Below are 26,871 nucleotides of genomic sequence, written 5' to 3'. Positions count from 1 at the left end.
CAGTGGGGCAGTAATAGAGGGTGTGAGTGTATTAGTCGCTACAGTCCAAGTGTTAAGTGCTGGCCTGTTGCGTGTGAGATCGATGACAGCCGGGCGGCCCCTCATTCACACACGCGCACACGCACACACACACACATAGACACACACACATACACAGACAGTGCTGTGACACATAGCCTGAGGTCAGGGGTCACTCACAGACATCTCTGTCTCTCAAACACACACACACAAAAATCTCTCTATTTCTGTGTGTATATACACGTATGTATCAGAAACACTTAGTGTGTCTAGTCCACCCACACACACACAGCCGCAGATATACTCATCCTGTGCTGCGACCACGGGGGGGGCCCGCTGTCAAGCACCAGTGGTCCATCGATACTCAGGCAGAGCACTAATGCCTGCTGTCTGCTGATGGACGCTGGCCTGCCTCCGGGGACCATTAGACTCACTGGGACACAGACGGACACACATATACACAAACACACATTGGTGCACGAACATGAAACACATAAGCAAACCTAGCACTTGAATGCACACACAGTAAATAGCACCCGCATGCTGAAACACCACAATAGCAATGTTTGTAGCATACGTGCATGTGTATATTGGTATTTTTAACATGCTTTCATAACTCTTTACTTTGTATTGGCCTTTTTCCACTGGTCAAACCCACTAACTATCTTTTGTTTGCAATGGGAATGGAAACAATCTGCCTTCACTCCCAGGTTAAAATCAGCTCTGATCAGCAGAGATGGAAACAAACGACCTGGTTGAACAGGCTAGATTCTTCCTCTCCGGCAGTCCACATGCTGAAATTACAATTCACTACAACGTGATGATGCACATTGAATTTTCGGGCGTTGGTGCGCAAAGAGCCAGGGATATTTTCATCTTGTCAACAACATGCAGCAAAATCAAGCAAAATGCAACTTCGGCGATACTCATGGAGGAAAAAACACAGAAAGGCAAACTCCTCTACTGGTAAAGGAGGAAAGGATGATTTGTTTTAGGTGGTTTACCCAGTTTTAAATAACTGTGTATACTCACTAGTTTTGGTGTAAAAAAAACATTTATGCATGGTAAGGTTACTCAAAAGGAAAAACAGTTTATGCCAATTAAAAATCGAAATCATTGCTGTCACTTAGATTGATGTGGTAAATTTCCATCAACTTCCTGCTGTCAGGACGAGTTCAATCATTCTTTTTCCAAACACAGTAGTTGTGTTCAGATTCGCCACAGGACCCATGAGCGGCCTGAGTGCGTTAGTGCTGCTGCTGCTGCAGTTCATGATGCAATCCCACTCAATCCTCTTCTTTCCTGTCCTGAACCAGGCAGTTGGGTCATTATGTCATCAGCACTCACGTGGCTCAAATTGCCAGAGTGCTGCAGGATCAAGTGCTATGTTCTGATCCTTTGCCTTGCAATCCATGGAACTTCAATCCAGACACCATTAGTGCTTCTCTTCTCTCCTTTACCGAGGCTCTTTGGTCCTTTTCTTCATTCATTTTACTTTAGCACAGGACCCCTTTTGCAGCTCCAACCACCCAATTGAGCACCCTCACAGATCTGTGCTACTCACTGAGTGGCTGACTCAGCATCTTTTTTTTTTAGGGGGGCGGATAAGCCGAACTACAGATGTGCTGAAGTGTGTGAAAGAGCAGAAGATGATAGAGCAGATACCTCGGAGGCCTTACAAGACCCCAAAGTCATGTCCCATACAATACATCCCAAATACAAGTATTGTTATAATAAGTATTAAAAATTACGCAACCCATGTTATTCTCTTAGCCACCGGGACGCAGTTTTCACGAAAAAATCGCGACTCGATTTACAACACACATCCTTTCCTTCACAGTCTCTTTAAAAACAAACATAAGGATGCGGGATGAACACGAGTTTACAACATTATACATCATAAAGTGGGGAGCAGATCTTTGTCGCTCGGACACTGTGTAGCGTCTAGCGTAGTCTTGAGTGGTGTATTTTTATGTTGTCATTGTCATTGATTACTTAGTCATGATGAGCATGAACAGTGTTGACCCCCGTCGGTTGTATCCCAGAGTCTGGTTAGAGGTTTTAAACTGCAGCAGGAATTGTTTATCATACATCATCCAGTGCAAAATTTCTGTCACATGTTTTAAACAGCATTTGGATGATGTTTATACTTTTACAGGATATAAAGCTGTGAAGGATTACTAGCTTACTTCGGGTTTGTATTGATTATGCCATCTCTTAACATTAAATAAATCAACCCCTTAAATGAGAAGTGTGTGTACTTAAACTGTGAGTCTGTGTAAACCATGTGAGTTATAATACCAGCCTCACTGCAACTAAATGGCTGATTAACACATTCAATGAAAGTGCTATAAGGAAATGTAACAGCAGTTTCTTTTTACAAGTGAAATTGTTTTGTTTGGCATTGATTTCCGTGCCTGACTGCTTGCTTTCATTACCAAAAGATTACTTCAAAAAAATCTCTCAGTAATGTTTCTCTGACAGAGGCGGCTGCTTTTCATGTATTGAAACGGTTTGATTAAAAACTGAGCATTATTATAGTAAAATGTCACAGAATAGCATTGGGATATCATTCAGTTCTTTGTTCCCGTGGCTGTCAGTGGCAAAAAAAAAGAACCCAAGTCTGGTTTTGTTCCAATATTGATATCTGTGCTCTCTGAATTCCTCATTAGACCAGTTAATTACTACCCAGCACTGCCACAGAGTCTTTGTTTTATTGGCTCAGCACAATAAAGAGGCTTCCCTAGAGCCCGGAGAAAACACAGCCCCATACTATAATAACATGAGTAAGAAAATGAAAGTGTCACAAGTTCCAACAAAGCTCTCGGTGGTTTCGGAGTTTATCTGCATCAGATTAAAAGAATAATCAGGGTCGATAGAAACACGTTGCGGGGGGGGGGGGGACTCTTAGCTGCAAGGCCTGTGTAAGTACAAGCTGTTGGAGGTGACATGCCTTATTCTTTAGTGATTAAAAAACCTACAATAAAATGATTCTTTTCCAGCTGGTGGTTTGTCAATAGAGTCAACATAATCGGCCACTTTTACAATAACTCTGGTTCTGGAACCGACATTTGAGGAATTTCATATGAAACAAGTTTAAAACAACGGCTTATTTCCGTAGACATAGTGTTGCATTAAATTGTAGTTTGTCTTTTGTGTGTTTATAGCATTTTGTGAAGTGTTGTAACAAAGTGTAGTAACACTGAATGATCCCATTGTAGCCGATCATAGCCAAAGGGATTTTTGCGGTTCTGGTAAATATTTCAGTTGGAACGGCGAATCAGACACATCGCTACTACACCCGAGGATTGTGGGTAGTGTTATGCTTCCCTTTGATAAAATATGCTTCATTAAAAAGCAATTTATATCATACAAACACGTGGCCCCCTACAGGAGGATATAAGCTTGTGGTACGTCTACCAGGGATGGTTAAAATATTACGGCTGCAAATCCAAATCTCTATTCAGATAATTTAAAGGATTTTTTATTTCTGGAAACAAGCTGTCGAGCTCTTCAGACAAGGAGTGGGAGCAGAGCTGTGGAGAGAGGACACAGGGACGGGGAGGAGAGGAGTGAAGAGATGCAAACAAAGTGAAGGATGATGAGCAAGAAAACAGTGGAAGGACACCTTGAGAGGAAGGGGAGAGAGAGATGGGTCCCGACAGGAGAAGGGGGCTGTCTACAGATTTGCCTGCATCAAAGCCAGCCGCCTGTGGGCATCATCAGAGAACACACACACATACACACACACACACACACACACACACACACACAGAGAAATGCACACACAGATGCACAGTGATAACCCATCAGCACTGGCCAAGTGTTGTTTAATCCAACCTGACTTGCACTCGACAGAAAAAGCAAATTCACTTCCACTCACAGTCTGGAAAACGGAGCGCTCTTCACATAAATGGCAGTGCTCTGAATTACCCCCGCTTGTGTGTGTGTGTGTCCACTGGGATACACACTCATGTTTTTATTTTTGTGATGATTCTTTTTCAGCGTGTTTGTGCGTGTGTGTTTACATGTATTGGTGGTGACAACCTCTTCAGCAGTGCCCCCTTCATTGTGTGACAGGCAGATAGCTGGGCTGCTCTGCTCCCTATTGTTAGGGGGCTGTCATCAAACCCTGCTTCTACCACGAGTTATACTGCCTGTGTGTGTGTGTGTGTGTGTGTGTGTGTTTGTGTGTGTGTGTTGGAGACCGAGAGTTTGCACTTTGTTTAACTTCTTCATCTTCTGTTTCTGTTAATGAGGATGCTTGTTTTTGCGAGTACAAGAATTTGCCGTGTGTATGACCCTATTTGCACAGGTGTGTGTGTGTGTGTGTGTGTGTGTGTGTGTTTGTGTTTGTGTTTGTGATCGTGTGTGTGTGTCATTTGTTTATCTGCGCCACAATGAGGGAGATGAGAGAAGATCAGGGCTGACTAGCTATTGTTTGACAGACTGAGAGATTGGCTGTGGTGCTTTACTGTACTCCCCTCTCCTCTCCATTGTTATGTGACTTGTCATTAAGCTCTTGTTGCCCAGTCAAAATGGGCAGGAGTGCTTGTTAGCCACAGTGCTGTCATTTATGGAGAGGAGTAGGTGAGCCTAACACACACAAACACACACACACACACACACACACATGCAAAAGGCCAGAGGCTCAGAGTAGGTACTGCAGATGTAAAAAATACTTTAGCACTGGATCTATGGTGCTTCATGTATTATTAAAATCCTCATATGATACTGTAGTGGTGGAATTAGGAGTCCTACACTGCTGAAAGAGCTATGGAGAAAATGTTCCCTTTAGTTATTGAAAAATAACCCAAATCTATTTTTTACAAATGACGTTAAGATGCTAGCTCCTCGGTCAGTGTTTGTGTATGAACTGAAAACTCAGTCGACTGAGGTCATCGATCTCCTTAGCCTTTATTTTAGTACTTTAAAAATATATATTTTATTTGTATAAGTTTTGAGTGATGCGTTTGTATTCCCTGTTTATCTGTTATATAAGGCTTGAGTTACAAGATTTCCATTAATGGCACTTACACAGAGAAGGGTGTAGCGGTTACCCTGGGATTACAAATGCGTATTGAGACCTCTTAATTCTTAAAAGCCTGCTAGGCAAGCTGGTTGTGTGATCTTTCAGGAGGAGGGTTTACCCGGAAAATAAAAGGTTATTTATGTATATGCTCAAATCTCAATAGATATAAAATGTGAAGCTTAACACATCCCAGAATGAGACTTCACCATGTTCACCTCGGCCTAGCCTGGCCTAGCGGTGTAGTACGGCTGCTTTGGAAGTGAGACACAAACAGGATCCAACATCCTTCACATCGTTTGACTGTGGATGTACTGAGGTACTTATAGCTTTCAGACAGACAGACAGACAGACAGACAGACAGACAGACAGACAGACAGACTATCCCTCTGTGGTCCATTTCCTGTGTCAGTGAGGAACAAGAACAAACAGGTGACGTCACTTCCTGCAGAGGACAATCACACAGGAACAGGCCAGGAGCCTCCAGAAGTGCTGTCATCGCCATAACAACCCTGACCACGGCCAATAACACACACACACACACACACACACACACACACACTCACACTCACACTCACACGATGGCACTATTGTTAGCTCCAAACTGTCAATAGGCTTGGTTTATTGACATAATTTTGAAGCATTGTGTATTTCTGTCTGTCGGTGTGAGACTGTGCTTCTTCCCAGTATCACATCCTTCATGTGTTTCTGTTTAATCAGTGTGATTGTTGAGTGGTTTCACATTGAATTTGGTTAAATATCTGTCTCGTCCCTTCAGACTCCTGCTGCTTTAAATCTGGCGTCACAGCTTACTCTTCATTGGCTGAAGCACATCAGTCTGATATGACATGTTTCATATCAAATCTGTCTGTGGTCCCTTGTCTTCCCCTACAGTTCTTGTCAAGTCTTTACTATCACATAAAAACAACAAAAGCCCAAAAGGAAACTCAGTAAACTTTAAGAAAATCACTTAACTTAGTGTTTATGAGGCATTTATAATATAGTTTCTCAAGTAGAATAAATAATAATCATAAAGAATACACTGTATATATATATATATATATATATATATACACAGTAGATAAAATACTATCACTGTTGAGTGGCATGCTCTATGATCAACAGCAAGAGGTTGAGGACTTTGGGGAAGTTTTAGCATAACAAGGCTTTTTCCGGGGGGGGGCCACAGTGTTGCTCCCCTGACCTGCAGTACCTCTTCTGGCCTCAAGGTGGGAGCAGTGGCTGTAATTTGACAGCCATGATGCAGTAGAGGAAGACTACACTGCGTGCACACACACACACACACACACACACACACACACACACACACACACACACACACACACACAGAGACGCACACACGTTGCTCCCAAGCAACTGTCTACTTTTCTTGTTTGAGCACAAACAAGACAAACAATAGGAAGCAATTACAAAGAGAAAAATAGACTTGTTCAGATAAATGTGAAATTAATGTGTCGACATTCATTTTTCTGTTCACATGAATTTACTCATCTGCAGTTGATTGGGGATGAAGCATATTTGATATTAGTTTATATATTTAAGTTTCTTCCCCTGTGCACAAGTGTCTCTTCTCTTCCACTTGATTCCATTTCCCAGAAGTGACTAATAAAACAAAAGGGGGGGGGGGGGGTACAGTGAACAGTTGATTACACATTGTCACTCTCCACGTATTTGCCTTGATGTGCGCTCTTATGTGTGCTCTTAATTGATTGACCCCCTTGCTATGGATCGCCTAGTGGACGGCAGCAGTCGATACCGCCAGGTCTTAGTATTCCTAGGTGAAAGGGGGAGAAGGAGAATGGAGGTGGGGGTTGGGGGGGGGGGGGACAGAAAGAGGGAGAGAGAGACGGAAGATATTGATCAGGTGCTGTGTGCATCGAATTCCAAGTTTACTTGACCTTCCAAACTGCTGCCATCATCACCGCTGATGTCTCCTTCCTCTCGCTTTCTTCCCACCTTCCTCACTTCACTGTTCTTTTGTCTCAGCCCTGTGTGTGTGTGTTTGTGTGTGTGTGTGTGTGTGTGTGTGCATGCTTGAGCTGCAGATAAAGCCTAAATTGAGCTGTTTTGATTGTTCACTGAGAGTGCCCGCAGCAGAAGGCCCCTTGGCTGCGGAGAGTGCGCACACACAAACACACACACACACACACAGACACACACACACACACACACAGTCACCCTGTGTACTTCTCCCCTGCTATTTTTATTAAGTGGTGTTGGCAACAGCAGTGCAAATTCTTTTAATTACTCGTCAGAATAACTTTCTGTCTCTGTAATCATGAGGCTATTTGTTGACACCAAACTCTGAAACTAGCATCATCTGTATCTTAATGTCTCACTGGCTCTAATCTGGGTTCACACACGTCTTGTTCTTTGGTGGCTGCAGAAGCTTCAGGCCTTTTCCTACGAGGAGGTTGGTTTGTTGGAGACTTGGGAAATAACTGGTTTTCAGAAACTAATCTACAAATCTATTTGTTGCTGATCCCTTATTATAAATGGATTAATATACAAAATATGTCTTTATAGTACCTGCCTAGAGAAAAATGCTCACATAGATGTACAGTGGAAAAACTAGCATTTTAACAAGATCACAAAATGCATTGGCACCATGCGAGGGTGCAAGATGGCCAGAGAAAAAAAAATCGAGCAAAGAGGGCTTAGCACATGTTTTCACTTTAATCCAATGGAAGTTATTAATGATACAGACAAGTTTTGGTCTTATTTTTCCTATTAAAAAACGCCTATTAACTTACTGCATGGCTTTATCATTTAATGCTCTAATTGGAGAGAGCAAAGTCTTCTGGTCTCCATAGTTTTTAAATGTGATGAAATAGAAGCAGCTTCATCCTCCTCGGCCGAGGGCTGCCGTGGGAATCCCTCTGCTCGTGTTCCAGAGTTAAAGAGATGCATTGGCAGGTCTGCTCTCACAGGGATTTAGGATGAGAAGTACATATTTGTTGATTTGAAAAGGGAATGAACCTGAACCGGAGTCCAACGATACCATACAATTATGCAAATGCTCTCTTAAAAAACAAACTGCACGCAAAACAATTTGGCTTTAGCAGAGTGCGAGGTGTGAATGTGTGTGTGTGTGCGTGTGTGTGTGTACTCCTGGATGTTGGCACGTGGAAATTAACTGCACTGGACATTGTTTTGCGCCGTATACACACAAACACACTCACCCACACTCATGCTGACACACACTCCAGGGATGATGTCTGGCGAGGTGGATAAAGTAGTGCTATTGTAATTCGATAGATGGCTTTCCCTAAGATAATCTGCCTTAAACAGATGATCATTTTGGGAGTAGATTTGATTGATGTGGGACATGCAGAGAAAGAACAAGAGTGAGAGGGAGAGGTAGAGAGGGAGTATGTTTGTATTTTTACATCTGTGCGTGTGTGTGTACGTGTGTGTGTACGTGTGTGTGTATGTGACAGAGGGAGGAAATTAAAAGGGTAGTATGGCGTTTTCTGCCAGCTGGATTCTAAATGATGCTCAGACTGGGTCGACTGTGTGTCTGTGTTACTCTGGCTCTCTTCATGTTGTCATTGTTCCTTTGACCAATCGCACGTCTCTGCCTCCTGTGTTTTATCTCTCTGTTTTATTTTCATTTGAATTCGGGGCCTTTGCTTACATCCATGTTTGCCGCGCAGCGATCCCGAAACTTAGCACACGTTCCTTGTGTTGCTGCAGCGTTGATACACGTTTCATGATCTGAAGGACGTTGTAAAATATGTAGATTTTGTAGTTTAGTTTCTCCACCGACATGGGGCAAAAGGTGTGATCAGACATAACATTAAAACCAGCTTTCAGTGATGCGTCTCCTCGGTGTATCCGGGTTGATTCAGCCAGCTTCATACAATTTGGAATAGAAATACGTTTGGTCAAGATGCTATGCAATACATAAGGACTTGCACAACAATAATCAAATGCAGTGCATCACAGTATTTGTATGAATGGCTAGTTTTCCCAATGCTTTTAAGACAACAAACATCAGAATTAGACGGTAAAATGTATTTTGTCAAACCTTGTGGCAAAATAATCAAACCTTTGCAAAAGAAAAAACCTGAACCAAGGCTGTTCCTCAGACTTCTGATAGAGAAACAGTTGTCTACACAAATACTCACAATCCATCACGTATCAGCAATACAGGATATCACATAGATACCTGGTACTTCATTACCGGCTAAACAGCTGCTGAACTGAACCAAAACTTGATATACAGCAGGATTGCACCAGATGTAAGTTATTTCTTACAAGGGGGGGATTCGATCTAGAGTTCTTACCCTATCTAACCTTTCACAAAAGACTATTCATAATATATTTTAATTTTAATATACTGAGTCTTCGACAGATGTTAGTTCCTGACTCCCAGTTCCCATCTCTCTGTCTCCTCAGTAGCTTCTCCTCCGCATCGAAAGTCAACGTCCGTCCACCTATCCCCCCCCCCCCCCCCCGCTACTCTGAGTGGCCTCCATTTGCTCCAAAAAGGAGATATATGAGTGAAATAAAAGCTCTTCCTCATCCTCCCACTCTCTTCATTCTGCAATGTGTTCTGTGTTTTCCTCTCCTAGTTCCCCCCCCCCCCCCCCCGTCTCTCTCTCTCCGTCCTCATGTCCCTCTCTCCCACCATAATCCTCCGCTCAAGCCCTAGGTTGCCGTAGAAACATCAATAACATTCCAGCTCGACAACATCTTAGTGCATTAAAGTGGTCGCAGGGAGGCTCGGCTCGACACACACACACACACACACACACACACACACACACACACACACACACACACACACACAGACACACACACACAGACACACTCACTCGTGGATTTCAAAAAAGCGACTGCCATGATTGAGTAACAACGAGAGTGGAAGCGTTCAGGAGAAGTTGTGTAGATATTTAAGCTGGAGGATTCAACCGGCTCACTCCAGGTGATGCAGTCAGAATCACTTGACTTGTCAGATTTAATCTCTCAGTAAATTATTACTTATCATTAGATTCACGTGATTGTGCGAGGAGACTATCTTAATGCCAGAGATTGTCCGTGTGGCAGCAGGGTGTCGTGGTAATGATCAGGAGTTAGACCCCCCCCCCCCCCCCCCCACACACACACACACACACACCTCACATGGACACACGCTGCTGCTTTGTTGTGAAGCAACCTCCTAATTCCCTGCCAGGTGTGGCGATCCTGCTTTGTGACCCTGACCTCTGACCTCTGACCTTTCTCTGTCAGGTGTGTATGTGTGTCGGTGGGGGGGGCTGGAGGGGGTCTTAAGGCTATAGTTTATTCTTATTGTATTATTTGTTTATCTAAAGATTATTAATTTGTAGCACAATATATCAATTAGGTAACACATTTTTAGAAATGTTTCAAAAAAATACTCACTTTTGGGTATTTATTTATCAATAGCTGAACTCATGTGTATTTGTAGGTGGTGTTTCGTAAGGTCGTTGTAAAGTCAGGTGACAAATTTAAGAAACAAAAATACAGTATTCAGACTTCCACTATGAAGTTTTGATAAAACCTTAAAAAGAATACTGGTATTCAGGTGAATTAGCAGTGTCCCTGGTTAGTATCATAAATGAAAAGAAGAGACAGCAGCTCAGATCTGGACCGGTTTCTTCCTCCTGTTCGGCCTCACTCTGCACAGAGTGTGTGAGATAGTGACAGCATCCACTAGAGTCCACTCTTGGCTTAGAGTAACATCACTTTCTGTCTCTCTCTCTCTGTCACTTCCCCCCCCCCTCCCTCTCTCTAACTCAGTCCATCTCAATTAATACTCTCCCACCTCCCTTCGAGGGCCTATTATACATTAGCCCTCTAAATCGAATCTCATGGAAATTGCCAGGGACACTAACGCCGGCAGTTTGACTGACACGCCGCCGGATTTGTATTCAGCGCGATGACGATGGGCCGAGCACCTACACCGGCGAAATTACATACACAGATGCATGAGCACACGGGAGCGGTCAGCGACATGCTCACCGCGTGACGGAACGTGAACGTGAGCGGTTTGGACACGCAAACACAAATCTCACACACACATGCAGAAGTGAGCCGTGGGCGATGATTTTCAATACACACGGTAATGTCATAACTAGAGCAGTGGGGCAAAACAGGTTGTTTCTCTGTGTGTGTGTGTGTGTGTGTGTGTGTGTGTGTGTGTGTGTGTGTGTGTGTGTGTGAGTGTGAGTGTGTGTGTGTGATAACAATGCTCTCTCTTGGTGACAGCGGCTGAAGATTGTCCACGGACAGACCTGTCATCATCCCGTCAAATTATTCTGATTGGCTGCTGATTTCCTGATGGCGTCCGTTTGTGTGTAAGGGTGTGTTATGTGTTTGATTGAGAGCCTGTGTGCTTGCATTCTTGCATATGGGATTTGTGTGTGTGTGTGTGTTTTGTGTGCATATGTGTGTGTGTTTAGTGTGATTTCCTGATGGAAGCCCTGTTTCATCATCTGTTGCCGTTCCCACCTGTCTCCACGGTGACTGTGCTGTGTCTAATCACTTGATGTGATTTGTGTTGGTAAAACAACGCACCTTCCTCTGATGAGAGCCTCCCCCCTAGTGTGTGTGTGTGTGTATGTGTGTATGAGTGTGAGAGTGTGTGTTTGAAAAGAGGTAGAGATTTGATGTAGGCACCCTTCGGGGCTTCCAAATCAACACTGTCAAGATCCTGCTGTCCCATTATACAAACCTTTTTGTCTGATACACACTGTACATACACAGACACACACACACCAGACACACACAATAAACGGGATACACACTGAATACGTTGCAGATCCTCTTGTACAACACTCTACACTCGTCTTGTGAATCAGGACAGATTTGTATTCCTTCCCACTTTTACATTACTGTTTTACATTGGTGACTTTCTCCCCCTACACACCCACACACAGACACACACACACACACACACACACACACGCACACAGTGGCATACTTTGTGAGTGCTCACATCAGACAGCCATATAATGGGCTAAAGAGGTACATGAAACAGATGGTTTTCCAGCTAGCCGCCTCACTAATGCTAACAGGACATGTCACACGGGGAAGGAGAAGAGGAGCGAGGGCGAGAGACATGAAGAGGGAAAGTAGAACCGGGACAGATACTTAAGCAGGGACAGGAAGTTACACAGACTAATTTACCTTTGAAAGGTTATGGAGAGAAGTGACAGAGTTCTCGCTCTGAACAAAAGTTTGAAGCAACTAAACAATCATTGCAAAGCCGACTCTGAAGGTGGCTCACTGTTATGAACAAGTGTCTGAGCCAAACATAATGGTTTTGACTTCTGACAGCCGAAGGTCTGGGTGTTCTTAAATCAGAAATATCCCCATTTGAATCAGGTAACCTTTTGAATTTAAAATGAAAAATAGATATTTATATATGACATTTACTTTGTTTTATAATATCACATGTATAAATCCTGCCTGCACAAGCATATGAGTAAATTAGTATTCGTGAATACAAAACCATAGTGGTGAGGGAGTATTTCTACTCTGCAGGTGGACATAAAAGTATCTGTTCTGTCAGTATTGATTTATTGATTGATGGACTTTATTGAACCCAAATTGGGAAACTCTGGTGCAACAGTAGCAAAGTATCAGGTTTATAAAAAACTCTACAAAATGATAAGATAACAGAAGATACACAAAAACTATGAAATATATTAGGAATTCATTTTTTAGAATGTACTTGATACAATCCAATCGTCATGCATCGTGATTTGTAAGAACTGTACATACGCAATTATTTTGTATTTTTTGTGAGAAAGTGTGCAAATGAGTGCTGAGGACATGTGTCAATGGCAGGAGAGCAGATGATAACAGGAGAGGAGGAAAGAGGGGACAAAGGAGACGAGTATCTTTTCACTGTCTTTCCACTCTCAGCCCCTCACTCACCCCAACACCCACTCTCCACCCTTGAGACCATGTGTTGCCAATCTGTGCCAGGCTGTGAAACATTAGCGCTATACAATATTCAACAGGACTAAGTCATGCTTTTAGCATGAGGCGGTGTAGGCTCTATATGTTTAGAGGCAAGCCTGCAGCAAGAACAATCTGATTAACCAACAAGCGAGAGCTTTCACTGCAGAGGTCTCTGACGTTTGTGTGCAGCTGTCTGTATGTGTATTTTATGTGTGTGTGTGTTTGTGTGTGTGTATGTATATATGTGTACCTCTAAAAAGTGCATGTGAGCCGTCAGAGAAGACGCTCTGTACTTTTCAATAATATGAGATGTTTGAAAAATGAGAAACGATACAGGATACAGGAATGAAATGTCTCTCCAGAGTTGTGGATTTGGATTTTTACCTTTTGATGCTCAAGTGTGACCCGTGGCCCAGATTCAACATGGAGTGAAGCTGTTGTGGTGTTTGTGGGAGCTGAGGTGCGTATTTCCCCCACTGGCTTTGTGCCGAGCACCTCCGATATGTGCGCACACAATCACAAACGCGCACACAATCTTCCCTCCTGCCATATCACAATGCAGTGTGCAGTGCTCAACAATAACCCTCAGAAAGCCAGACAAAGCTTTCCAAAACATCGGACTGCAGCGAAGGACAGCGCAGCATCATAGCCGACATATTAAAAAGTATACAAACACTGTGAAACGGCACAAATAAATAGACAACAAAAAGCCGTTCTGCGTATGCAGCAAACACTGAGCGATGAAACAAACACAACTGCTGAACTTTCTTGGTGATTCAGCTACATTTTGTTTTCCAACTTTCTCCAGCTCCTCCTCTCCAGCTTCACCCTGGTCTCACTCTTTCACCCGTTTGCTGTGGACGAGACCCTCAATCAGATTTTCACCCTCTCTCTGGGTATTCATCTTCTCGGCCTGTTTTTCTTTTTAATGTTTCTTCCATGATTTACCTTCTGTCCTTACATCTCCTGCTGGATGTTCTGGAGAAGCTTGGACCCACTTATAGCGCTGCATTGTAAACCATTTCCTGTTTGTATATTTCCAGTAAGTAACAGTTTAAAGTTTTATTTTCTAATTTATTTTATTTGAATTCTGTTACGGTTCATATTTAATATAACTGGTAATTACATCAAATAGTCATTTTTAATTAATTAGCAAAATGTTTTCATTATTATTATGATCTATAATAATGTCCAGTTACTAATTTTGTGTTCCATATTACTATACTTCGCAATAATGTTACAAATGAAGGAAACTGAGACCTCTCATTGTAACAAAGACAATCGTCACATAAACAAGTGGCCATGGTACGGAGAGAGAGAGACGGACAGAGAGCGTGGGAGAGCAAACAAATTTAAAATAATCGAATTTCCCAAACTACTATTATTATTATTATGGATTCAGCTGACCTCGCCACATCAGCGGCTGCCATCTTGGCTCTTATCGCTCCCATTGGATGCTGCTCTGTCAGTCATGGTGTCAAACCCCACCTCAGTTTGGGGCCTGACCCGTCTGTGAAAACAAATAAACACGAGCTCGCTGATTGGTCGAAGTTTCCAGGCTCGTCGCTCGTGAACAGCAGCTCTTGAATAATTGTAGTGAGGAAGAAATTTTCAATGCATACATGATGAAGCATCTCTCCCGCTCGGGAAGTCTATCCCCTCTTCTTAATCCTACCTCGTCCAGCTAAAGTACCACACACACACACATAAACACACATACACACACACACACACACACACACACACACACACACACACACACACACATACACACAAATACACACACAAACACACACACACACTTTGGATGAAAGCAGCTGACTGCAAGAGGAAATGCATAGGGAGAGAGACTTATCTCTCAGTGGCACTATGTTACTCAATACACACACTCCAAAGTCAACTGTTTGGTGGCACATACACATTTATACACTCATCACCACACACACACACACATACACACACACACACACACACACACACGCAGCCTTGCACATACATCCACAGTTCAATTGCTGTTTGTAACCTGACCTTAACGAGAAGTGGTATAACAAAACACTTGAGTTGTTGATCATTCGCCCATACATCTGTTCAGCAGTGCAGTGTGTGTGTCTGTGTGTGTGTGTGTGTGGGTGTACGTATGCAGGAGTCATACATAATGTGGAGTGTTTTAACATTGTCATGATTAGTGCAGTTATGTGTTGTCAAGTGGGAGGAATAGCTTCCATTTCTAAAAAGGCGCACACAATAATGATGTTGACACGCACAGACACACAAACACAGCAAAAACACTGCAGCCCACAGAGGTAGAGTGTTATGTTGCACTTCATGAACAATACAGACCGTCCTTAACACCGGTGTGTGGTTGTGTGTGTGTAACTAGCTCACATCTAGGTTTTATCAGTTTTATGAGCGAAGTTGACACACACACACACACACACACACACACACACGTGCACACCTTCGGCTCTCGTTCCTCTTCGTTAATACCTCCTCCCCCCAGCTGTGCAATCATAATTTAAAGGTGTTGTCTGTATAATTTCTGCGGATTATGTGATTAGGAAGCTATTGTGGCAGATTAATGTGTGAATGAGGTTAACCCATCATGAAATGGCTTTTGTCAGCCTGTGCCCTCTGCAGCCTATTGTAAAACTCTGTCCTTGTCCTTCTGCACGCGGGTGTGTGTGTGTAAGTGTAGGTGTGTGTGTGGAAGAGAGTGAGACAGGTGGACTCCAAAGCTGTCTAATCGTTAAGCTACCATATTTATTTATGATCATATGTCTCGATTTACTTTGTTAATGTGTTGGCCGTCTGGTTTAACCCTCACCCGCATTCACTCCTCTTCCTCTCCTCTCCTCTCCTCTCCTCTCCTCTCCTCTCCTCTCCTCTCCTCTCCTCTCCTCTCCTCTCCTCCTCTCCTCTCCTCTTTGGCTTTCTATGCCGCGGTGCAGCCCGGAGCCAGCTGTCACGAATAGAACATTTAATAGTGTCTCTCTTTCGCTTCGTCTCTCCGGAGCTGGTCTGCTGTCGACTCAGGTCATCCCAGATAGGACTCTATCTTAGGATGATCTCACTGACAGCACCCACTTTAGACTAATCACTCCATTTAGACTGGAGTGGCCCTGAGGTGGGAGGGAGAGAGGGAGGCAGAGAGAGGAAAAGAAGAACGGAGAGAGAGGGAGATGACAGAGATGAACAGCTACTCGCCGCAGGAAGGGAAGGAAATGAGGGAAGATCTGAGCGAGAGCCACGGATTTGTTGCAAGAGACAGACGTAAAAGAAAGAAGGAGAGCAAGTCTATTTCATGAAGCATAATAATCGTTAATTGAAATTAAGTGGGTTTTGCTAACCGCCGGGTGTTTGTGTGAGTAGACATGTATGTCTCCGCTTATTTATGCAGGCGGTTGTGTGAGTTTGTTTATTTGTGTGTTGCGGTAAACAGGACAAAGAGCATGTGTTTAAACCTCATCGGGACTGCACCTGTCACCTCTTTGTGTTTCTTGCCATCGCTGCTCTCTGATGTTGGTGTTTGTCCAGCTTTCAGAGTCACTGCTCACATCTCCAGGTTTATATGTAATCACCAGAGAATCTGTGTAGTTCCCATTAACAGCTGTTTCCCCAGAGACATCATAGCTAGGGACACGGAACTGGTTTCTCAAAATGTCAACAAGTGTCGAGCATGGACTCAGCTCTGCAGGTCATGTGAACCAACCGTAACTTTATAACATGAACCGGGTGATTATGATGATCAGGCTCATCTGAATGGTCGACTCAATCAAATTGTCTAAATAGAAACATATATGTCCCCCTCTCTCCTGCGGTACGGCATTGAATGATGTCCAGTGATGTGTCTTTGATAAAACATTTGGATTTCACAGTGACTTTGACCTTTGACCTTTTAGATTTAAAATTCTCATTTCATAATTTTATCGTATGACATTTTATGTGAAAGATTATGTAACAATTAGTGTCTAGATATTTCCGTTCTGTCTAAATATGTGTGAAGCCACGTCACAGTGACCTTTGACCATCAGAGGCTAATCAGTTCATCCCCACATGTGCTCATGCTAACCCAGGTTTTAATCCAACAAACCACAAAAAGTTGTGTAAGTACTACATATTTATTTTCACTGTAACATATAATACAATCCATCAGTCCATTATATATACCACTCATCCTCTGAGGATTGAGGGGGTAGTTGGAAACCTACGAGAACATGCCAGCTACACCTCGACCAATCCAGGATTTGAACCAGGAACCTTTCCAGATTTCCAAAGAATAATGGCTATGAATACATTTTTCATAACATTCAATTTTGACATTAAATCACACGCAAACACAGGTGATATTATTGAATGTAGAGTCGATGGACTGGGCAAAAACATTTTCTTTTATAGGAAATAGCTCCAGTGTACTTGTATATACACTGAGTACTGAAAGTACCAACAATCCCTGAATGAGCTGTATGTTTGCGGGCAATGTTTCTTACTGTATTCCAGCTCATAATGCACAATAGCTCCCTCTCTCCCGTCCTCTCTCTCTCTATCCACTGATAACCTCCACCTGTCACTCCTCGCCCTCTGCCTCTCCTCTCCCATTCTTCCATCGCTCCTTCCATCCGTTCAACCCTGGGTGTTCCTATTCATCCAGAGTGATGGAGTTGCTCGGACTCGCCATTGCCTTTCATTGTGGCACACACACACACACAATATCACACACACTCACAAACACACTGAAAAACGCATGAACACATTCATACAGACTTTGTGTTCGCCACCCATTTACCTGACTCAATGCCTCTATTCTCTGGCTCCAAATTGACCGTTGGCTGGACAGATGGACGGATTGACCCATGGTGGACCCTTTCTCTTTGCCTGTTCTCTATCACAAACACACACACACACACACACACACACACACACACACACACCCACACACACACAGAGTCATCATGAGTAACTATGACAGTAGTCACTACCACTAATTGCTTAGCCCCTGCCCCAACATTAAAGGTGACATATTGTGCCTTTTCATTCTTTCTTTCCTCTTGTTGTGTTATATATTTTTTTTGTATATGTTATAGTTTGAAAAGTTCAAAAGCCCAAAGTCTGGAATAAGGAAAACACTGCACCTGAATCTCCTGAAACGCCTCCACAGTAAAGCCTTGGAACAAACATACACTATCACTACAGAGGTTGCTGATGTTCTGTGTATGCTACTGCACACTGCATGATTATATGCACCATAGATCTTTGAAGTGGAAAATGCACAGGATGTCTGATATAGTAACTGGAAGGGTCTGGCCTCCACATGGCATGCGTTGCCGAGCTCTTGTATCATACATAACTGTGGCTTTGTCAACAGTCTGCGGGCCAGATCTTTTCCATCTGAGGTTAATCCCACAGAGAGAGAGGGATCCCAAACCTGAATATTACCACGGCTCAAATCTCCTCGCAGTCAGACGCCACTACTCACATCTCACACCTTCACACAGAGGGGTTTGCATGTCAAGATAAGTGGAAAAGGTAAAGGGAGACAAACACACTTCTGAGCAGTACACTGAATGGCAAATGCACACACGCACGTGCAGCACAGACCCACATAAACACTCAAGCGTGTACACACGTCCATACGGAGAGGAGGCACTCTTACAGTAGCAACATACACATGCATACACACACACTCGTGCACAAACTCACACTGGCAGTGGAGCTCATCTGTGTGCTATCTGCTCTTTTCTCTCTGCAGTAGGCAGATAAGTGCCATAGTCAAACCAGTGAGGGAGAAACACTGTACTAGATAGGTCCTGGAGCTGCACTCCCATCGCTCTGCGGTGGCTCTGTGCATGTTTGTGTTTGCAGCAACTCGAGCAGAAATGTATTTTTGAAATACACTGAAGTCTTTCCTCCTGAATATCAGTCCAATTATACTGTAAACTTTTATTGGAAGGTGTCATTTTAAACAGAAAATGGGTAATTAGTTAATTACTCTTATCCGGAAGAGAGTAAGTTTTAAACCGTCCTAGTTTGTTTGTGCAAACTTGGATGTTCTCAGAAGAACGAAGTATGGATCATGAATGGATAAGTCCAGTGCCAGTTCTAAACCTGCCTGTTTGGAATGGTCTGTTTTGCATGTACACTGCTTACATACGCCAAGTGTGAAGCTGGTTTAATTAACGGTTTTCCAGATATGTGAGAATTATTAGTTAGATATTGCTAAGTAACCCAACATGGGCTTTGTGCTGTTAAAAAGGTTTCTTCATAAACTCATTTTGTACTTTCGCCAGATGCAAGAAATTATTTCCTATCTCTCTCATCAAGGCAATAAAGCTGTTGCAAAGTCTTTTCTTCATTCCAACATAAATGTAATTATTGTGACATTAAGTCCCCCCCCTCACCCCTGTCCTAACCTAATGGGTCATCTCTCTCTCCCTTCTGACATGCAGAAAATAAATTGATAAAGAACAATTCAGTGGCGTTGCACTAAACCGTACAACGTTGGCCACGTCTGACCACAAATAGTTCGGCCGTGCTTCCTTATCAAAACCTTTTGTGCTGCCAAGTCTTTTGTGTGCCTTGGCCCTGTTGTGTCTTTCTCTATGGTGTCCATCTTACCCTGCCCCTTAGCCCTACTTTGCATGGTTATCCATATCCCCCCCCCCTCATTATTTGTATAATCGTGTGTTTACTCTCTGCACAAGGATTAAAAGGACGACCCCAGACTGCTAACAACCGATAATGAGAATGAACTCAGAACTCAGCCAGATAACAGGTTCACTGTCTTATAGTCTCATCTTTGTTGTGTTGCCAGTTTTTACCGTATCACGTCTGACTCACACATTCTCTGTCTCTGTTAGATTTAACTCCACTTCAGCTGTGTGAAGTCACCTGTGGACTAACTCATTTAATTCCATTTAAATAGAAGCAAAAAGCTTTTTTGTGAAAGAGCAGCAGCATCCATGAACCTCCTCCGCACCTGTATGACCTGATCTGGTGTATCATGCAGTACGGCATTGGTGTGATGAGCAACATTGATCTGTACACTGACCGACATATTCATAGATGTCTGCAAAGCCCTCTGGGTAATAAAAGAAAAGGCAGCAGCAGTGTATCTCCTAGCAACATACTGTAACACCATCCTGAGGTCCTCGTTGTTTCTGTGTCACACTCTTTCTCTTTCTTTCTTTCTTTCTCCCTTTTTTTCCTATTTTCCTCTGCCTCTTCAGACGCAACAAACACTTGAGTCGACTCCTTTTGACTGCCACTACTCCCTGTGCATGTGTGTGTCTGTGTGTGTGTGGGTGTGTTTCCCTCAGGGGTCCTTGTGCATGTCCATCTCTGTGCTTTCTACCATGCAGGATAAAAGCCTTTCAGCTGTGACTGCTGCCAAATCAGCCCCTGCCACACCACTGCAACTCCACTCCAGCACCAGTTAACTATCACCCTGCTGTCATTAGAAACTCTGTGTGGGTTTGTGTGCTTGTGTGTGTGTGTGTGTGTGTGTGTGTGTGGGTGCGATGGGGGGGGTTCACAGGAAGGGAGAGACAGATCTAGAGGATGAACGAGAAAGGAATAGCAGGCTCAACAATCTGGGTCACAGGATTCAGGCGAGTGAGCACCAGTGATATGTTTCTGATCAGGTCCACTTCGTGTAGAGCTCCTCTGCATCAGCTGACACAAAAACCACTCTCTCAGTAGACCCTTGTATTTCCAGCGTGGAGCTCAGTGAAATGGGCACACGTGGTGGGTTATTCTTTGTCATATAAACTGCCAGTCAGGGGATAGGTCTTTGGGTGTTCCTTGAAAAGATCTAACAGGTTTAAAAAGTCAAGTTTGGGTTAATCAGGGTTTAAGTCATATATTACATTCCATCCTTTCTTATTTAACTGGAAGGGCTCTGTGAGAGTGAAAGCCTCTGCGATTGGCCACTTTATCACCATGTTGCATGTACATGTATTGAGACCGGACCCATCCAACCTGTAGAGACTGCTCATAATTGCACCTGTTCATAGATCCTCTAAATATGCCTGATTTTTGGTAAAGAAAACCCTTTCTCATGCTAAACTCAAGGGGTTTAAGTCACAGCCTCTGAATACAATGGTTAATAGGGCACGATGTTAGCTAAACTTTACGGTAGCAACTTATGGTCAAGCAACTTAAAGGGTTAAGGGCACGGCATCCCTCGACCTCTCCCCGTAACCAGCTCATAATCCAGGTAGCTCGCCTGTTGACTATTGTGTATCAGAGGCCCTAAGTGGCTTTACGCAACTAAGTCCCTTAACAGATCAGACAGCTCCCCCTATATGTACCACACAAACCTAATGCAGGATAAGACGGGTCTCGGATACAGAGCCGATTGACCTTGCACACTGACAGCAGTCTTTACATTAGCCCTGGCTATAGGGCAGCCACAGTTCATCTGCAGGTTACTGACTACTGCAGCACAGGGAGGGGTTGTCTCCTAGTCTATGTACTGAGCTGCAGTGAAGACACATTGTCCCTGTCCCTCTAGTACTCTAATGAAAATGTTTGGAAAATAAAAGATTCCTGCTATTCACTGGCTTATTTACTTTTGTAAACTGCAGTTATTTATACTTTACTGCATCAAATTTTAGCCACAAAAAACATGAGATTTTAGAGTTGCTGAAATGCCGACAAAAACAATATCTTCTTAATCTGACGCCATGTGGATTGAATAAAGTTTCACAATTTTTGAAATCATATTTTAGTCCGTCATCATGTTTGATCAGCTGACTCTTGTGCTTTTACTTCAAATGCCTTCGATTGTCTCTAATGTGGTGAACACAGCAGATGTCAGCCGCGTCCATCTGGTGATTTAATGCGCGTGCTGGATCTACAGCTTCCTGATGTGGGCTAATAACATCGGATCCTATTTACAAGCAGCCATAGACAATTGCATGATAATTAACAGACAGGGTGTTCAAACAGAAAAGGACGCACACACTGATGTGAGTTATTAGCGTTCCAATAGCGAATACGTGATTCAGTGTGGCGCTCCCGTGCTCCTCACACGCGCTGACAGTCGGAATAAAATCATGAGCAGAAAATTGGGACAAATTAGGGGCAATTAAATAACAGTTGGACAGTAATATGTTCATTTTCTGTCTTGTAACGAAGTGGAGGGGACACGGGACACAGAGAGAGAGAAATATAACGAGACGTGCAGAGGAGGGAGGAGGGAGCATGCTCCAACAAATAGACGACACATCTACGAGTGAATAAAACAAACAAAAAAAAACAATATACAAGAAAGAAATGGATGCAGGCTAAATTTAAACAGAAAAGGAAGTTAGCCAGCTATTCACTCACACGATAACACAATCAATAAGTCAGGTTGACACACAAAGAGGCAATTGGAGATGTGTTATCGTCCGTCACTCAGAGGTGGGAGAGCATCATTGACCTCAATCACCAACCTGTGCATGTTTGTCTTTTGGGTCTTTTTACAGGAGCTGTGCGTTAACGTGTGCGTGTGTGAGCCACAGTGATATTAGTGTGTGTGCGTTCTGATTTGAGAAATATTACTTTTTCTATTGTCATTACAAATCTGTTTTCCTGTTTTCACCCTCATCTCCACCTTTCTGACTCTTTTGTCTCCGTCTGCTGAGCAAGAATAATCTCCAACGTGACAAGAAACAAAACATGCTCGGGTAAAAAAATCCTTAGCAAAAGGAAAAGCTACGCGGAGGTTAACAAAGCGAGGGCGGGGACGAGAGCTGACACATAAATGGAGGAGACAAGGAGAGGAGAGAGAGAGAGGAGCGCTTTTTGACAGCGGAGGCGAGGGGTCAGATGTAATCAGCACCTCTGTAATTCTTCTCCGCAAGTCAATTCTCTGTTTGTTTGTTTTTAATATTCTCCCTCCTCCCATCCCCGGGTGTGTGTATTTGTGTGTGTGTGTGTGTTGTTGGAGTTGTGAGGGATGGAGGGATGGAGGGTTGGGGGGGGGGCTGAGGAATGAGGAGATGAGAGCCTGACTATCAGATGGCATGTGAGTGTGTGGTTAGTCTCCTTGCAGCTCACATTTTGGCTCTTCGATTATTTTTTGGGGGGGGGGTGTTGTGGGGTGGGGCGTCACTGGAATAAATTGGTGCATTTTTTATCTTTGTGCATGTGTGTTGTGTTGTGTGTGTGTTTGTGGAGTAGAGGGGTTACGAAGATACATTTGGTACCAAACACCTCAACACAGTCTTTTCCCTTTCTGTCCTGCCCCCCCTCCCCTCCTCCGACCCCTCCTGCACCGTCAATCATTCCGGTTGCTATATGGTGATGGTGAGGATTACATTAACATGAAAATAACACATTAGACATGCTTGAGTTTGTATGTTTGCCATATGTCTCATCGTCATGTCTGGTGTTTGTGAGTTATGATTTAACCCCATTCTCCTTCTGTGTGTGTGTGTGTGTGTGTGTGTGTGTGTGTGCGTGTTGCAAGGACAGAGGAGACACACTCATCTGGGTGGATGCCAACCTGCCCACACACACACACACACATACACACAGCTGTCATTAAACACAGCTGACTCCATACCTGCCATATGACATATGACCCTTATGCTCACATTCAGCCCACGACACACTTACCAGCTCGCTCTCCCTCCACAGCTGGCTCATATGTGTGTGTGTGTGTCTGGAAGTGTGTATTTGCATGTTGAGCATTCAGACAGCGTTGTTCAGGAAACAACAGGGTTGATAATTGGACATGTCCGTCGAATGCACGCAAAAAAAAGCACTGTCCCCTCCCCACTGAGGAGCTATAAATATGTAAATGAGAACAATGTTGCTTTCCTCCTTGACTTCCTCGTCCGTCCCCTCCATTCCATCACTCATCCCTATCCCTACGTCCACGCTGCAATCACTGGTGTGTGTGGGAGAAGAGGACACCTCGTCTGGTTGGTCCTAGCAGGGACACTGGCTGAATATGTAGGCAGGAGGCTCTGCGTGGTGAATAGCATGTCTGGAAAGGGATAAAGACGTCTTTTGGAGAGACTGAAAGGTCACAGACAACTTATCTCTATGAACAGATTCTCCATGTGCATTTGCAGAGGGACAGGTTTTGTGGGCCCGAATGCTTTCTGGTTATGCGTTTCTGGTCTGAGCAGGCTCTGGTTGCCAGCAGGTAAACAGTCCATGTGGAGAGCAGATGACTGAAATGCATCACTCTCATATGCAGCTAGTTTGTGTCTTGGTACATATATCTACTGTCAACCTCAGAAGCCCTGAAGTTTTGCCGGTTGCCCCCAGCGGCTAACTGATCGTCAGATGATCACCAGGAGGCTCAGAGGGTTCAGACAAACAAGAACAATGAAAGGCTTATTTCTCTTTACTCACAGTTCCTTGACTTGAATGGTCCTGAACTCAGTTTATTTATATCTTAACAGTGATGAAGAAAACAATGATAGTCATTGAATCTGTGGCACTGAAAGCTGTTCCATCCAATTTCTCTTTGTTGGCCCTCTCTTACTTATCAGTCTTTGCGTCAGTCAATTGAGAGTCAGTCATTTATCCTCCTGCTACTCTGTAATAGGCAGTATAAGACCAAGTAGTGTTGATTAGCTGTGCTACTAGCAGCATTGCATCTACATTGAAAAGCTCCCATCAGTATCCATACAACACCGGCAATTGTGGCATCTGGGAGGCCACGGGAAAAGTAATTTGAGCAAAAAGAAAATGACACCTCGGGAGAAAAGGAAGATCGAGCGGTGAAGAAGAGAAAAGCCAGCAGAAAGAAAAGAAGAGAAAAATACATAGTGATTTACGCAAAAGTCCAAATGACAGGGAATTGGCCACAGACACCTGACTGTGTTATTATATCACCGTCAACAAACGGCATGCTCCGCCGCGAGAGGGAAAGACGGCGAGCGGCTGGAAAGAAAGGAAGAGAAAGAAATAAATAAAATGAGTGAAGATCTCCCCAACACAAACAAAACCGCCCCAAACAAGCGTGTTTTCTTCTGGCTCGTGCGGCGAGTCCGAGACTATCAATTCGACCCCCCGGGGGCTTTTTTAAACGGCGCCATCGCTTGGCTCTCATTGTTGTCACATTGTTTGTTGAGGTCCAGGCGGGGCCAGGCGGAGGAGGTGGTATCAAGAAGAAGAAGGGACAATTTGATGGATGTTTGTTGATATCTAGACCACTAGGGCTCTGATTGCCTAACATTAAACCAGCAATAACAGGCCAATCATCCCACTTACACATCCACACGCCAAGGAGCCGAATTGGATCAAACTGGCTTTTTTTTTCTTTTCTGTCACTTTCTCACTCATCCCCTCGCTCTCTCTGTCGCTCGCTCTCCCAGTCGATTCCTTGCTCTTTTCTCCTCTCTCCTGACATGCTTATTAGCTGATATTGATCCACGCTGGTCAATTGTCAGCTCCTCTCATCCGCACCGTATTGACGGCATAATCAGCGAGAGAGGAATGGAGAGAGAGAGAGAGAGAGACAGAGAGAGTTTCGGAGGGAGAGGCAGATGAAATTTTCTGACAGTGGGTAAATTATTGGCTGCTGGCTTGTTGACCCACAAAGGTACTCATACCTAGTAGATAAACACACACAAACACACACACACACACACGCACACACACTCACATGCACATTTTTGAGTGTATCTATACATGACATAAACCAGAGTTAAAACCCTGTGTTCATTAAAGATTCAGTTCATCGATATTTGCACTTTCTAACCAAACTGGCCTTTTTAAAAGGGAAATAAGAACTTCTACACGCCTTTGGTCTTTTTGTAAAGACGAAAAAAATGCAACTATAAAGGGGGGAAAAGTATTATTATAAGTACATATTCAATTTTGTACAATTTGCATTGTATAGTTGAGTGCTATTACAGCAGCTAATGTCTAAATATGAATTATAGATCTTACAAGCTTTACATGTGGCCCGAGACGGTAGAGTTTCTTTCTAGCATTTTCCAAATTGTAGCCACTTGAGTTTGATGTTTCCGACTCGGCTGTGAAGCAGATGGCGGTCAGGCTCAAGTTCTCAGTGTGATGTCGACATTGTTGATTTCTGAAAGCCACAGAATGTACCCTGGGCACTTTCAGTAGTTTGTGCATCATTGTTATTCTTGACAAGTGCAGCTGACATTGTGCTGTGTGTGTTCAGCCTCGTGTCGAAAGCAAGTTTGGACTTTACTGCAGGAGCCAAACCTTTGTCTTTGTGTGTGTGCGTGTGTGTGTGTGTGTGTGTGTGTGTGTGTGTGTGTGTGTGTGTGTGTTTGTGTGTGTGTGTGTGTGTGCGTGTGTCTTATAATTAGAAAATGAAATCTCATTTGACAAGTGGAGTGTCTCGTCACATATGCCACTTGTGTTGTGACTGTGCCATGGCCGCGCGGAGCCTCCCCTGACTACCCTGCCTCGCTGCCCAGCTTCAGGGCTCCGTCTCTGGGGATTGAAGCAGCTGGCATGGCCCCTCTCTCGCTGGAGGGCTGGTGCCCATCTCATATTCTCCCTAACGCTGCGCAACGCACACACCCCCGCTCGTTTCCTTCTGCACATTAAGTTTTAATCAGGCACTTAGGCGGGCATCTGTTACGGCTCTGTCCGCGCAGGGCGTTAAGGACCTGTCGCTGCAGGTTACAAGCCTAACAGATCCGCTGACTGATAGACCCCTGGCCCACTTAGGGCCTGACGTCACGGCTGAATCTGCTCAGTTTAACTGCCTCGTTGACCCCTAAACCACAGAATATCAGGGGTGTTCATTCAATTGCATTTCTCAAATGGTGTTACACTGAAGAAAAAATGAAATGATGACGGCACGGGAGGCCGACAGATGCTTGATGGTTAAAGGATGATTATTGGATTTGCTTTAACCAAAGTGGTGTGTCATATATTTACTG

The 26,871-nt window shown here is 43.8% G+C and overlaps 1 protein-coding gene across 1 annotated transcript in view; it reads left to right on the top strand.

Annotated features, from left to right (window-relative positions):
* Positions 1–26,871, top strand: part of camkmt (calmodulin-lysine N-methyltransferase) — a 98,854-nt gene that overhangs the window by 21,542 nt on the left and 50,441 nt on the right. The gene's annotated exons all lie outside the window — the stretch shown is intronic.

This window comes from Platichthys flesus, chromosome 12 (genome assembly GCF_949316205.1).
Source record: "Platichthys flesus chromosome 12, fPlaFle2.1, whole genome shotgun sequence".
Lineage (NCBI taxonomy): Eukaryota > Metazoa > Chordata > Actinopteri > Pleuronectiformes > Pleuronectidae > Platichthys > Platichthys flesus.
The sequence above is the reverse complement of the archived record's forward strand: the minus strand, read 5'-3'. Positions and strand labels throughout refer to the sequence as shown.